Raw genomic sequence first — 15,838 nt, 5'->3', positions numbered from 1 at the left:
CATAACATTCCCAGTATTGTGACAATTCTTCGTATGCAACATTCATTTTATTTGTCATCATCCATGATGAGTCCGCTGCTGGATGAAGGCCTCCCCAAGCTGCCGCCACCTCTCACATCAATGCAAAGCAATAATCCATCGTAGCACCTTGCACATGACAGGATTTAATCTCTTGAAATCTTATGTTTCCTGCATAAATACATTCCCTAGAAAATGGGATTCCTCGTAAATATAAATAACAGTACCATATGTGTTACCGTATTATGTGTAGTAGACGGTCCCGTGACATTAGCTATTCAATTGTGGTAAATAGGTCGCGGGGCACACATCAGTAGACGCGTAACAATTCATCAATTCATGAATAAAACTTGATTATTGCATTCAAGATGCATGCATCGAGTCATCCGCGTAACAATATTTTCTATTCATACACAAATTGGTTTGCATACATCTCTGCAGCCACTAGGGACAGTCCATTCACTACGGCTGTCAAACAAAAATAATTGATTCTTGGCATAGAACCATGAACCGTTGTGACAATTCATCACACTGAGAGATGGGAGGGAAAATAATTGCGTGCTTACTAATACGACTCTGATCTCAGGTGCCCCTCTACACCGGAAATTGAATTAAAATAAAATATCAAGACCTGTACCGTAATTAGCCATACACTTAACAGCAATACTGTACGATGCGCATATATATACGGAGTGGTAGCTCTTGTAATCTCTCATTTACTTGATACAGCTGTCGTGGCTGTGACGGTTCCACCTGAAGACGGAAGCTTGTGTTGCCTCGGAAAGTTCGTGATTTTTATTTTATTTTACTTTTATAAATTTTAATTTTTTACCTACGTGACTTTACCGAAAAAACCTAAGAATACGATGCGCAGCGTTACGTTCTACTTGTTGGAAAATAGAAATCGGTTTGACGGGGAGTAAGGAAGAACAATTTCCTTTTGGGAAGGGGAGGAGGGGTTCCATTCTTATTCATAAAAATAAAAAACCACACTGCCGTGCTGAGTCTGCGTTTCCCCCATAGCAACTGTTGTCTTGGCGTTTAGCTGCCCAGGTGTTGCTGCTCTAAGTAGACCGAGACGGGGAGATCGTTAGTGCCCAGAGAGAGAAAGAGAGCACAGAGAAGGGGAGGGGGAGTGGAAAAGAAGCCTCTCTTCTCGCTCTCACTCTCGACAGAGAGAGATGATGTTCTCGAGAGAGAGATGAAAATGGTTTCCAGCTTTCAGGATCCGTTGCTACATCTTTTGCCCGTGTTTGCTGTCATTTGTGTGGAATGTCACATAAAAAAACTGAATGATTCAATGGCTTTGCTTTTTGTTGTTGCAGTGTCAGTGATTAGTTGAACCAGAGCAGTACAGCGCTGCATCGCACATGAGCCATAATACAGTGGACAGAGTGATCTTACTGACCAATTTCTTGCGGCCCTCTTACCTTCTTCACAACAGGTGATTGAATATTGTAAGAGGGAAGCCTCCATATCTTACACAGCGGGGAGTACCGTCTATTCACATTATACAGTGGCACAATGTGTGAAATTATGGTTTGTGTTTGAGAGATTTTGAATCGGCAAATTCATGCGTGGGTCAATGTGGAAGGGCGTTTTGAGTTGTTATCCTTCGGACATTTCCTGGCAATGACCAAATGTTTCTTGCATTGCGGCTCGACATCACGTCAAAGGGACCCAGTGTCTTTATATTGGGCCGAGGTGGCAACCCAACTGCACATAACGTGTGTTTGTTGTACACCACAAAAACTACAGCACTCTACGTTGTTTGTTACCACCGCCCTCCCCCCCCCCCGTTTTCCGTAGGGTTGTTTACAACGAGTTAATACTGCGACTGTACAAGTGGAAATTTAATTTGCTGTACACGATTTGATGTAAAAAAAACGTTTTAAATGAACACACTACACGAGATGTTCTGCTTGGACAGCCTTGTTCATTCATAACTTCTTGAGGTCATGTACAGTACAGAGTTTGATTACTGCACATTCGCCTACCAGTCACTGAAGCACCACAAAATTAATTGGCTTCTACTATACTTACTATAATCACCCAGTATTGTCTGTCCTTAACGCTCGTGACGTCACTCCACACAGACCAGCCCCCCTAATTAATATTCATGAGCAGGTGACGTCCTCCAAATGGACACCCCCCCCCAATCCTTCCTCATTAATAATCATGAGCGGGTGACGTCACTCAATGTGGAGTACCCCCCCTCACTAATAATCATGTACAAGTGACGTCACTCCACATCGAACAGCCCCCCTCATTAATAATCATGAGCAGGTGACGTCCTCCACATGGACACCCCACCAAGAATGTCTGTGTGCAACGCTCGTGACGTCACTCCACGTCTACCAGCCCCCCTCATTAATAATCATTATAAGGTGACGTCCTCCAAATGGACACCCCTCTTCATTAATAATAATTAACGGGTGACGTCGCTCCCCATGGGGGGGGCGAGGCGCCTCCTCCCCCCTCCTCGGCGTCAACTCACAACCCTGACGTCACGCGATCTCCGTAACGCTGTTGAGACATAGAAGTAAAAAAGACGTCATGATGAACAAGGGATTATAACCTTAAAATGAAATAGGTCTGTGTCACCGCGCCCTTACAAATTGCACACGAATTGATGCAATGAATATCACGTCGGAGGTCTGCTTTTCGCTTGCAAGTTTCAGATTTACTGCAATACACCCGTCCTTGGACGGGCAAAAGGCTAGTAATTTATAAACGTCTGTGTAACCGTCAAAGTTAAGTGCAGTCCTCATCATCAACTTTGATTTATCCGCTGCTGGATGAAGACCATCTCTGACCAGTCTCGCGATCCAACTTCTTCACACGATTGCAATGCACTACTGGAATCAATTGCATTACGTGGCATTAATATATGTTGTTTAATATCATCAATCTACTGGCAAGGTTGTGAGTTTAAAACCAGGTGTTGTGGCATGTAATCTAGCAGTTTGAGGCCAATGGGTGGTGGATCATGTATGTTTATGACATCCCTATATCTGCTGGGCTGAAAGGTGGCCATGAAATGGCAGTAAAGCAAGCCGGTTCACAAATACGTCTGCTTGGATGTTTAGTGTTTGCCTCTTGAATGCACGGGGTTTCTACGGATACGCTGCTCCGTTTTCCTCCCAAAAATGAAAAAAACACTCCTCAAAATGGACTTGCATGGTCAAACCACCCAAATGCAGGATTCTAATGAAAAAGACACTGGGGCTTTCGTGGAGAAATGAATGGCTTGATACGGTTGTTATGATAGGATACAGTGTTAAGTAGATTAAGGTAAGATGTTTAAGTAGTAAGTAAAGCTTCGAACAGGAGATGAGAACCTTGTTCTTCTTGGTTCTTTCGGTAAAGTCACGTAGAAGGGAAAAAAAATAAAAAAAACATTCATTGGGACGCTGTCTTTCCGACAGCTCTGTTTCGTCACCTGAGGACGGCTGCTTGTGTTGTGGCCGAAACGTCGTGAGAATTTTTATTTTATAATGTTTTATTATTTATTATTTTATTATTTCCCTTCTACGTGACTTTACCGAAATAACCAAGAAGATGAATCCCTGCAATCACGAAAGCTTTAAATCGAAAGAGAACCTTTTTTTGTAAATTCTCAGTTGGCTGTAAATATAAAAAAAACAATGAATTATGATCACATCTTCATGAAGGGCTGGTGGAGGTTTTAATGTAGGTCCATGGTTATTTCCCACCGATTTTGAATGGCTCAATTTTGCCTCAATAGGCGATTTGAATATTATGAATGCGATAGCTCCGCATCTTGCAGAGGAGAGTTGCAATATTTAACAAGCGCATGGAGATTGCTGTGTGACATGTGGAGCCTTATTTCCTCGAATTTCTCAGCAGTTATACCGTTTAGTGTGGTGTTTATAAATGGATCGATGCGTACAGTACAATCCTCATGATTGTCGTCGTAACAATTGATTAGCTATGATGATGAGTAAAATACTACCCAGCGTGTACGTACATTTTGTTATAATCTTAAAATAGACTACTCGTTTATTAAGGGGAAAATGATGGCAGTCGGTAGTTAAGGAGGCTATATATATGGTGTGCAATAAAAACGTACAGTTAATTTTCTATCAATATATGTTAGCAACTACTGTTATATTGACAATATAATTATTAGTGCACCCAGTGCCATAAAATGTATTACATCGCTGCAAGTGTTTAAAATGTGTGCTGTTAAGTGTGTAAAGTGTTTTATGTTGCTATGATTGGTTGCTCATGTTGAGTTTGTATTGAGACAGCATTTATTTTAGGAATTCATTTAAATAAAATACTGCAGTGAAAGTAAAACAACATATTTTTAAATTGATGGTTGCATGGTTAAATACAACCATTCTTTTTTTTAATAAGCCTGCTTTTATTTAATAAGCATGTGCCTATTTTGTCTACGCTTATGCTTTATGCCGAGGGAATGCAAGGTAAGATTCATTGGCCTCCAATCTGTTTTCGGGTTGTACCACGTGTTCTTCGGCATGATGTGTGAACAACTGAATTCATTTCCCAAAGTAGCTCCCAGCACATGGAGTTAAATGTTGGACATCATGTCGAGGTACATGTAGCACAACCCAAAAACTACATCGGGAGAGCTCTACAGAAATGACAGCGCAAACCTACGCAGATGTATTTATTGATCGTTAATCACAAGGCCACACTTGCCTTTAAAAGTGACAGAAATGACTGGTGCAGAAGAGTTGCTATAATGCCGCCTTTCTGTCCATTTGAGGTCCGACCACATGCCATGGTGTTGCTGGCCATGATCCAGAGCATTTAAAGAGAGGGCCTTCCTATAACATGTCCCGGCTCGGTCGTCTCGTGTTTGACGTACAGAATTGGCATGGAAAGAACCCCAGCTTTTGGCCAAAAATATATTTAAGCCGTGTCTTACAAACCAGCGCAGCAGCGAAATGGGTTTGTACATGCCCTCCCACAATCCCCCGTGGAGAAGCCGCTGCATCTGCTACCAAGCAGCATTGATGGTGCAACTAGGCAGCCTTTATATCCACTATATATATGAGCAGCTGCATTCATGGCCATTACAGGTAATAAAGAACCCTGTAATGAATGGCATCATTAGGTGGGTTGTATTACTGAAGCACTATAAAGGTAGGGATAAATATAACCTTTGCTGACAGCTAACATAACTGGCTGGGCTACCAATAAATAATGCACTTGAGTTTACTTGTCCTTGGATAATGAGGGTTATGAAAAAAAACATTGCACCAGCTCTGTAATGAGAACAACTCCCCGGCTGGCTGTTGTAGCTCGTTCAGGGATTAGCAGTGTCGATGCATCCACTTTTTTGGTGGTTCTGTTCCTTATTTTTCATGTTGTTGTTGTTGTGCCACTTATTTTTAACCTTTCACATGATCCGGCAGAACATTAAGTGCAGCGCAGTATTTCTTCCAGCCATTGATGCGGCGCTCCGTTGTGTGCGAGCTGTTGCATAACCCATGGATACGACACGAAACAAAAGACGCACGCAAGGGGGCACCAGAACTTAGAGTGGCAGGGCAAACGAAACAAATTTACGGACCTCGGTGCGTTACATGAGAACAAGTTAACCTTGTTTTCACGGTTGTGCTCGATAGCTCTCTGATGTGTTTTTTGGTTTGTACCGCGTGTTGCTCGGCACGATGTCTGACGTTTCACTCGATGCGCTGGAGCTGAAGAAGCTCCCAGCACGTGGGGGTGGGGGGCGACAACATGCCAAACAACACTTGGTAAAATACGAAAACGCAGAGAAGTTAACTCCTTAGCAGAAGCTTTGTCACAACCGCCCTTATTTTCCCATTATTTTTGTACAAGGCCATTCACCATGTTTTCCACTTATCGTCGGTGGCATGAGAGCAGCAGATGTTGCTTTTTATTATTATTATTATTTCATAGCAACAAGGCGTGTTGCAGCCCAGATTTGTTTGGCAAAATACAACATAGCTCATGGTGACTTTTAAAGGGTGCATGGAATGTGTCTTCTTGTTGGCCTGGGGCCACCAGTGTGGCAAATAGATATTTTATTTACATCAAATTCTTATGCAATTTTTCTCAGAGGCCCCAGGCTGTTGACTCTAGCTGATTGATTTGTTGTGGCACCTGAATGTGGTATTTTGCTAAACCCCGAAGAAGGGCCAGCCACTGCAAGTATAATGTGCTTTTTTTATAATTAAAAAGTTAAAGTACATCCCTGCATTTCGATTTAAAGTTTTCCTGACTGCAGGGATTAATCTTCTTGGTGCTTTCGGTAAAGTCACGTAGAATGGAAATAATAAAATAATAAAAATAAAACATAATAAAATAATTCTCACGACGTTTCGGCCACAACGCAAGCAGCCGTCCTCAGGTGAAGAACAGCGCTGTCGAGAAGACAGACTCTGTTATGTTTCATTTTTTTATTATTTTATTATTTACATTCTACGTGACTTTACCGAAAGAACCAAGAAGATACATCCCTGCAATTGCTCGCTCAGACCACCGCTGGCAGAAGGTAAGAGGTAACTCTGCAGAGCTCCCTCTAGAGGTGATTTGGCCTATTCTTCCATGCTGGCCAGACGTCTTGGCAGAGGTGGAATAAATCTTCCATTGGTTCCACTGCCATGCCGGGAGATTGAACTGCCAACCTCTGCAATGCAAGTTCAGTGTGTTGGCGATTACCCGCAGCCCCCAGTTGGTGGAGGGGTCAAGGATTAGGGAGTGCATGGAAAGAGCAGGAGGGACCAAGCTCCACACGGAGCCTCGTGGTACGTGGAGCCACAGATCTGAGCTCTGGTGCCGTTTTTGCACCTCTCTTGGGCCATTCCTGGACCAGCAAAGTCCAGCGTCCAATGTTTCTGCAAACGGGAATATGAGCATGTCAATGAGCTTCTCTCTCCATCATGACCAATCAAGCTGTTTAAGAGCACTATAGTGCCATTCACAAAGCACGGTAACACATTAAGACATTGCACAATCGTAATGTATGCAAGCATAGTACAATAAAGTATTTTATTTTATTTCAGACGTGCTTTAGTTTTCATGCACAATGACACCGGGTGGAATTCTTACCAAATTTCAAACCGAAAAGCCTCGCTCCTTCTCGAGGGTTAGTAATGACATGCCATGTTGGTCGCAGGGGTCCCGTATGACTTGGTGAGGGCAGCCAGGACAAATTCAGGGTATCCCAGACCCACTAACGTTAGCCGAAACCGTGAATCGAAGGAAGGTTCTAGCCGCCTCGCAGCGCATTGCACTCCACGCCCGCTCTTTAGGGTTAAAATACCCAATATCACGGGTCTCATTACATGGGTGCCTAATGTGGTACTGCTAAATCCAGAGGGAGTGGTGCTACCTTTCCTCTCTAACGGCCCTCTCTCTCGCCTCTCCCAACTCCCACCCTCCATCTCTCTTTTTCCCCCTTTACCAAATAGGCACTTGATTAAATTCAGTAATAAATGGTGTTTTTCATATGCTGTGCAGCTTCGCATAATTTATTGTGCTGCAGAGAAACCTTCCTTTGGGAAATAACGGTGTGTAAAACATTGGACAATTAAAGGCGTGGAAGTGATTTGTGGGCAAAATACTCCCTACCAAATGCTAATGCAAGTCACCACAGTATGGGAAGGTGTATACAGAGTGTTTATCTACATACACTATATACATATACGGAGGTGCAATATATACACACACACAGTATGCAGCATAATTAGGCCTCCTCTTTGACTGAAGAAGTAGAACCTGTTTCGATTCCTGACGGAATGCTGATCGGCACAAGGTATCGTTTGTTTAACGGGCAATTTTTTTTTTGCCACGTTAATAAATTGTATTAGATGTACTAATTACTTGGTGACGCTGCGTTTGGCAGTGGTGCACAAGCAACAGCATCAGTAACGCCGCCTTAAATTTAAACAATATAGATAGTTGACGATTTCGGCAATGGGACCCCCCCATGTGCTTTGGAGGAGGTCCGTTGCCAGAAATGCCACCGACTATATACGTTGTGCTTTAAGGCGGTGTTATTGACGAAACTATGTTTTGCATTAATCCAGTGACTCTTCTTCTTAACCTGGTGCACACACACCCCCTGGGGGTGCGAGATGCCCTCTCGGGGGGTGTGAGACATGGCCAAATCTTTTTAGAAGGTAAATCATCGAAAGACAAATTAAGAAGGGCACGTAAGTACAATTACTGTATTTAATCAAATCTATGCATTTATTTATACTGTTTGGTTTTTTCGGTAAAGTCACGTAGGTTCAAAAATAAAATAAAATAAATGAAAACAACTAAATTAAATCACGACGTTTTGGGCGCAACACAAGCGTCCTTCTTCAGTGTGAGACACACTTAAGCGTTTGCGCTTTCGCTACATTGTCCCCACCTGAAGAAGGACGCTTGTGTTGCCCCTGAAACGTCGTGATTTAATTTAGTTGTTTTCATTTATAAATGTTTTTACCTTTACCAAAAAAACCAAAGAGTATGAATCATTGTAGTCACGAAAGCTTCAAATCTAGAACTATGCATTTATTAACATTATACAAAAAAAATTACGATTGAGAACCAAAGGGGTGCAAGGCTGCAGTCAAGGTTAAGAAGCAGTGTGTTAAATGTATACATATTTTAATTAGGAAATGAGCGTGAGTCGAGCAATGCAACTTTTTTGTTAGGAAGGCTCATTCATCCTCTATGTTTAGAGAGCTGCAATGCAAAAGGAATGCGTGTCACCACGTTAGTTCCACTTTCTGCATTTGCACTTTTTGAATTTGTCATCTGTGGCAGGCCAGGTGGAAGCAGAATTGGGGGGGGGGGTCCACCATTCCTTAACTAGATATTAACCACACCCGTATTGTGTCACAACATGAAGATATAGGGAATTCATTACAGTACAGTGATTGGTGTGAGTTGGTTACAATTGATTTAAAATGTTGCCTTTTTATTTTTTCCCAATTGTATTCCAATTTTGAAAAGGTGTCACATCATGGGATTAATAAAACGTCCGTTTGAAACTCTCACAGTCAGCAGTTATGTCAGAACACCAGTGATGTCGGTACCTGATGTCCAAATAGCTCTGGAAGATGGCACTTCAATGTGGCTTTAATCAACATCGGTCCTATATATATCTGCTGCCTCTGTCGCTGTATGCATTGATGATATTAAGCACATATGCCCTTTCAATCTCATACTCTATCAATGCTGAGTCTATGATCATGCCAAGGGCAGTTATGATTTTGGCTGCATTCTCTGACCTTTGCTTTCCACAAAAGCCCACGGTGTGACATTTCCACAGAGCACTTTTATGCATGCTGAACTTATTTCGCGCCGTACGTAGCCAGCCGTGCTAATCGGAGGTATATTGTTTTACATTTGAAGTAAACTGAATAATACGAGACTTTTTGGATTCATATGATGTCTATAAATGTGATCGCATCTCAAGATGCTGTACAGAAACGGTGGGAATATTTATTTTATATAGACTGCCAGTAAGTCATAGACGGAAGGAAAAAAATTAACCCGTAAAAACAAAGTTTTTCACTATAAATCCTTTATATGCGTGGCGGCTAGAGTCTTCTCGTCCTCTGGCTTGAGATGGCTGCCACCTATGGGTCAGATGATTGCCTGCCACCATTAAGCAATTGGTAATTAAATATGAAAAACATTTCTAAAAAGTGTACAATTTTGGAAAAAAATTTTCACGCACAACGAGTCTGTGCAAAATGTCAGCTCGATTGGATCACGGAAAGTGGGTTAAAAAACGACCGAAATATTTGCACGGTCGTAAGCGCGCAAGCAAGTGAACTTAATATAAAGGATTTAAAAATGGAAGGAATTGAGCCTGAAATTGAACAGGTTCTTGGAGTCGACAGCACGGATTTCCTAGGGGAAGGGTGTTCAGCATAATGAGGGCAGCAGAGGAGAAAGAGCGACATCCCACTGACCGAAGGTTGTGTGTCTACATCAGCCATACGATGTCGCAGTCGTTTTGTGACCACTTGGGGAACTACTACGTGTTACTCTCCTGCAAGTGCAGTACCGTCTGGCTAGCAATGGCTACGAAGTAGAGGACACAACAACAGTGGAGCAGCTGTTGCTTATATGAAGCCACGCTCCAATTCAAATACAATAAACAATGCCCACGTATGTCGAGACAAATGTTCAGCAAAATATGTAACTGAATCATCTGCTGGGTGGTCGAGCGTAAGTTTGTGTGGCGCAATTTTGAAGGTAACGGGAGGAGTGTATATATAAATATATATTGCCTTTCAAGGTTAAGTTGGTAGCTTTTAAGTGTTTAGAGCGAGGGTGGAAACGGCGTATGGCAAGAGCGGCACATACAATCGTATTCCCTGGTACGAGCGGCTCTTTTGCTTGTTTCTGTCTCCCCAAACCCCCGTCGCTGTGCGTGGTATGAGGCAAGGTATCTTTTGGAAGCTCCAGCAACTGCAGGCTGCACAGTCTGGCAACAGAGGGGTGGGAGATGCATGCGGTAGACGCCTCTCTTTCACCACAATGAGGAATTTTTTTTTTTGGGGGGGGGGGGGGTTCTTTTTGACAAATGAACCGTGGGAGATTCAATATTTTGCATGGGCGAGCCAACTCGCCGTTTAAATCCGGTTGAGAAAGGGAAGAAAGCATGAAAGGCAATAGATGTGGAATATGTAGGTGACGGGTGTGTGGACATAATGGTTAAAATGCTTTGCGTGAAAGGGCGAGTTTATTAGGTTTAATAAATAGTCTCCTTACTTCGCTGCATTTTGCAGTGCTTTGTTTACTCGCATGGGAAGCAATGCAATTTGGTGCTGTATGGTAACAGGAGCAACAAACGATTCATTAAGTGCCATTGTCCCCATAGGTTAGAAAACGACTTTCTGCATTTTGTGTTGTTTTGTAACTCCTAAAAACATACAGTTTATACTTGTTTACGGCAAAGTGGATTGGTGGTATAGTGGTTGTGAGTGCATCGTATTATGAGCCCAGCAACCCAAGTTTTATTCCCGGCCACGTGGCCAACATCAGTGGCAATCCCCGCCTCTTTCACCAACCCTCACGAACCGGCCAAGTGTTCACACAACCCCATCGACTGTAGCATGGAGAGAGAGAGCGAGAGACCTTCATCCAGCAGAGGGTTAGCAAAGGGTTGTAATTTTATGTCATAAATAGACTACAGTAATTACAAATGGAAAAGGCATGAGAGTGAATATGAAATATGCATTACAGGATCTCACTAAAATGGCTTTTACAATATTGTGAACTTGCATCTTGGAGAAGTGTAAAGTACACAGTTCCATGATCCATGTGGAGCTCACAACAAAATTAGGATATAGAACCATTGTCACATAATTACACTGTTATTGGAGAAAAAGCCTTTGTTGAATTTCGTTTGTAGGGAATATATAATGCATGTGAATGCCTCTATTAAACTTTCATGCCACTGTTGGCATGACACATTGTGGAAAGACCTGTTCCCACTGAAAGCATTAATGCTCATAAATTGCAGACAGTATGTGGCGATAAATATTCACTTGACGTCCACATTCACGTGCCTCTGAAAAACCTGATGGCTGTTGGTTAATGGTATTCGAATCTCCTAGGTTTTTTTAATGTCTATGACCAAATCATCCAAAATTAATCCGACCTCAGAAGCTAAGCGCATTTGAGCCTGTTTTGTGCTTGTATTGGTGACCACCATTCGTGCCAGGTTGTCATAGATAGATATCAGCAGGGCTATGTTGTCATGTGCTTCTATGCTCCCACTTTTATGCCTCCCACCATCACCAACCCCAACTCCAACTAAACCGGCTTTGTGATGTTACGAACAAATAGCCCTCGCGCTCCATACGGTGTCGCAAGAGCCCTTCCATCCATCAGTGGATGGACAAAGGGCGCTGTAACGCGTACCCCGTGTTATAATGAAGCAGGTGCGAATGTGCCCGCCCGCCCGCCTTATTGCAGACGCGTCGCCCCGACCCACGCACCCGACCCACGCACCCACTCTTCAAGGTGCAAAGCAAAAGCCGCTCCACTCACTCGCCCGCTCGCCCTCCGCCGTGCCGTTGGGACTTGCGAACCGTTTTGTTTTGTTTGGGTTGCGTGCGTTGTGGCCTGACCGAGGTGGAGAGGGGGGGGGGTGACTGAGACGACGACAATGAGCCAGTGAACGCGTGCGTGCGTGCGCGTTGGGGGGGGCGGAGTGCCCAGGGGAGTTTCACCCCCCCCCCACACACCTCTCCCCCCCGCGGGTGTCTCCCAGGTGTGGCGCCCCAGCTCCCTCCTTTAATGCGACGTTCCCTATCGTTGGGCCCATTCTTGCTGAGCATCGGTGAGCAAAGGTTAATTTGAAAGTGCCGTATAATAGGGTGGTGGTGGTGGTGGTTGGGGGGGGTGCGCGTTCTTGCCGTAATTTGTTCGTCGAAGTTTTTTTGTTTTAAACGTATCGTTGTTGCGTTTTAAACGAGTGCGTTGGCTGTTCATGCTCAATAATGCGGCGCGGTACTGACCTGGTAAGCTCGAGGCCGAGCTTGAGCATCTGCCACGGGCAAGTGCAGATCCTTCCAAAACATCTGCCGGTGGTGCTGTGACCTGTTCCGAAAGGTACGTTTTGTGTCGCCCTTCAACGTGAAACGGGACTGGCAGTGGGTCTTTGCCGAATGCGGCACTTGGCAACACACTTATTTAACTTTGGACGATGTACATTGTGTTGATCGTGCGACATGTAATGGTGTGAAAGTGTTATTAAAACCAGCAGTGCAAATCCCCTGGGAATTTATGCTGTTTAGCCGGCGTGCAATTTTAGGGGCAGATAACCTGCAGGCTGCAGTTCGAGTGACTGTACACCTAGCCATGAAGCATCAACCAACCATCTGTGGCAGAAACACTTGTTAGCTATTCTATTACAGCCCTTTGTCAATGCACTGCTGGATGAAGGCCTCTCCCATTGCATGTTGACCATGGGTGCTGTTTGACCATACTTCACCACGCTGGTTAGCGCGGGTTGAGGAAGAGATTGGGGGCGTGAAGTCTATGACCGTGTCAGATATCACTGGCTAGTGATGTTAGACTTGGCCGGGATTCAAACCCAGATCATAGCACAGTGCTAGAAACCACTCCTGTGTATACCACTCCACCCAGCGTCTTATACATACTGTTGTGCGCACGATACTTTGTCATTTTTGCAGTTCCTGAGGATACATAGCATTTTTGGACAAATGGGATGTTACGTTTTTTCATCAGATGTGAGGCTTTGTGTGCAGTATTATGAAGCTTTTGAAAACATTAATTTTTTTTCAGGATATTCTGGCTAGAGCATAACTACACAAAGTCGTTTCTGTATTCTTTCACATTACAGCATATTGATACACGCAGGCAATGCACATGCACGCATACTTGATGTCTGTGCGTACCCTATAAAATACCGTCGTAAGTCTGTCAAAAGTAAAGCTGCAGCTCTGGAATTGCTTGCTTATGCCACTGCTGGCAAAAGGGCCTCAACTAGCAAGACCCCCTTTAGAGTCTATTTGGTCTACTCTTCCATTCTGATCAGACATCTTGGAAGAGGTGGTAGGATCCACATTTCACCCACCAAACGCGAACTCCCAATCGAAAGTGTGACGTATGTACGTACCTATGTATGTTGAACTTCGTTCGCACCGTACGTAGCCAACCGTGCCAATCGGAGGTGCGGACATACCCAATTATGCTGTTCGCGGTGGTGGAAAGAGGCGCGGGCGATTTACGAAACTGGCCCCTTATTTCATCTGCCGCACCGGGAAAACGAACTTGGCGACATTTTAGATAGTATGTCAAGTCTGCAAACGGTTACACCACGTCAGGCGGCATCCTAATCCTATGCGTGGTCCACAAATCTGTGCAATTATGGACACATTCAGCTCGGACTTGTGTCATCGATCAGCATTTCACCATTGGCCATTATTAATCAGAGCGGTCGCCTTGTGTTAATGGTAGCAATGTTGTTTTAATTATCTGCGTCGCTTTGTTTTGTCCTTGGTGCATTGTGAGCGAGGGTGGGTGGGGAGGGTAGCCCATACATCACTGTCAGTCTTGCATGGTTTACACGCCTCGTTGTGATGCCATTTGGGCCTTTATTAGCCCTGATAAGAAAATGACGTGGTTGGTCTTGACGTGTTCAGTCAGGTAGCAATTACACCGTGGGAAGCAACTGCATGGTTTGTTGTCTGCCATGGAGGCAGAACCATGTCCAGGTGCTAATACAAAAAATACTTGGAATTCTAATTAACCACTTCAAGTGCAGGAGAACCATTCGAATTGGGGGCTTGCACTTCAGATTCAGCTGTGACCTTCATCTGAAGATGCCCTTAAGGGGGAGAGAATGCAATGACATCAGCCTTCTAGAGAATAATTGTGTTACCATCTTTTTGCTCACCTCCATAGATCAATTGCAGCTGATTGCACCTTGGTAGATGCCCTTAAATTCTATGCACGCACGGCCTTGACGATGCCAAACTCGTCCCCACCCACAGCGACCACACTCTTGTGAATTCAAAAATGAACACATTGATGCATACACATAAGCTTGCACACTCACACACAGACACTGAATGCAATCGGGTGCAATCTAAAGCATGATTTAAACGTGGGTCCTTCAGCTTTCCATTCCCAGAGGTGCACAGCGTAAGCTGCGGGAAGGGGGCTGCGAGGAGAGTAACTTGGTATTGCGAGGGTGCGAGAGCGGTAGGTTTCTCACCTCGTCGGTGGGAATCCTGTGCACTGGGGGGATCTAAACGAAACTATTTTAATTTTGCCAGGTAAGGCCCACTCGGCTATATAGCTCTTTTTCAGAAGCGACCTGGCCACAAATAATAGCTTCACGAAGTGGCTTATCACGTGGGTATGTATAGCAGCCAGATACTCTGAAGGCATGTTTCCTAAATGTGGAGGGAAAAACCGGAGGACCCAGAGAAAAATCCACGCGACGATCATACAAACCCCAAATATACAGCAGGCGTTAGGGTCAGGATCGAACCCACGACCTCCTGTATACCAGGCGAGGTAGTGAACATCGTGCCACGGGTGGTGCCCGTGGCCGCGCCCTGCAGATCGGTGGGATCCCTACGTCGGTACTTCACCAAGAAGCTACTGTTGTTGTTTACTCAATTAAACAATTTAATCAAGAGCCTGATTGGTGGGGGTGTATTGATGCACATATTTAATACATTAATACCGATTCTTGAAGCTCAGGATAAAAAAAAATGCGTCAATCACACGTGTATAAGAATCGATGTGTTTTCTAATTGCACATATTGTATGTAATTGTTTTTTATGACCCCACTAAGGACTGCTGCTTTCATCACAATGTTGAAAAAAATAGATGAGTTTTGAGAAAAAACACATTTCATTCTTGAATGAATTGTGATTGTCAATCACGAAAATGGAATTGAATTATGAGAAGGGAGAATCATAGACGTGGCTTTTGCGATTGTTGCTCACTAAAATTCCCCATGTTTAAAAATGTGTCGTTCTCAAAGCCATCAGTAATATACTTGCATATCCTTTCTGTTAATGTTTTGCACATGCTGTGTGGACTTTGTACAACTATAATAATGAAGGGGCCAAAATGTATGTTTACACTTGCAACGCACCTTCAATTAAAAGTGTGTGAAAATACGCAAAGCTTTTCAAGCTGTGGCCTTCTAAAGAGGCGATATACTTTATTCATGTGCAGGGTAATGTTTACATTAGGAAAATTGTGTTAGGGTGACTTAAAGTGCAGGTTTCCAGAATTCTCACATCTCGAGCAGGGCTATATTAAAAGTGTCGTATCCATCATGAGATTTACAACTATTTC

General features: G+C 43.8%; 1 protein-coding gene across 3 annotated transcripts in view; it reads left to right on the top strand.

The window, feature by feature from the left end:
* Nucleotides 1-15,838, top strand: part of LZTS2 (leucine zipper tumor suppressor 2) — a 71,244-nt gene that overhangs the window by 13,631 nt on the left and 41,775 nt on the right. Inside the window, exon 1 of one of the 3 annotated variants that reach the window (XM_078599455.1) lies at nt 12,409-12,606. The exons of the other annotated variants lie outside the window; for them this stretch is intronic. The gene's annotated coding sequence lies outside the window, so the exon portion shown is untranslated. Of the gene's footprint in view, nt 1-12,408; nt 12,607-15,838 lie in introns of those variants that run through there. 3 annotated transcript variants of the gene reach the window in all.

Source organism: Lampetra planeri, chromosome 12 (assembly GCF_965212315.1).
Source record: "Lampetra planeri chromosome 12, kcLamPlan1.2.h2, whole genome shotgun sequence".
NCBI lineage: Eukaryota > Metazoa > Chordata > Hyperoartia > Petromyzontiformes > Petromyzontidae > Lampetra > Lampetra planeri.
Note: the sequence above shows the minus strand (reverse complement) of the source record. Positions and strands in the feature narration are given on the sequence as shown.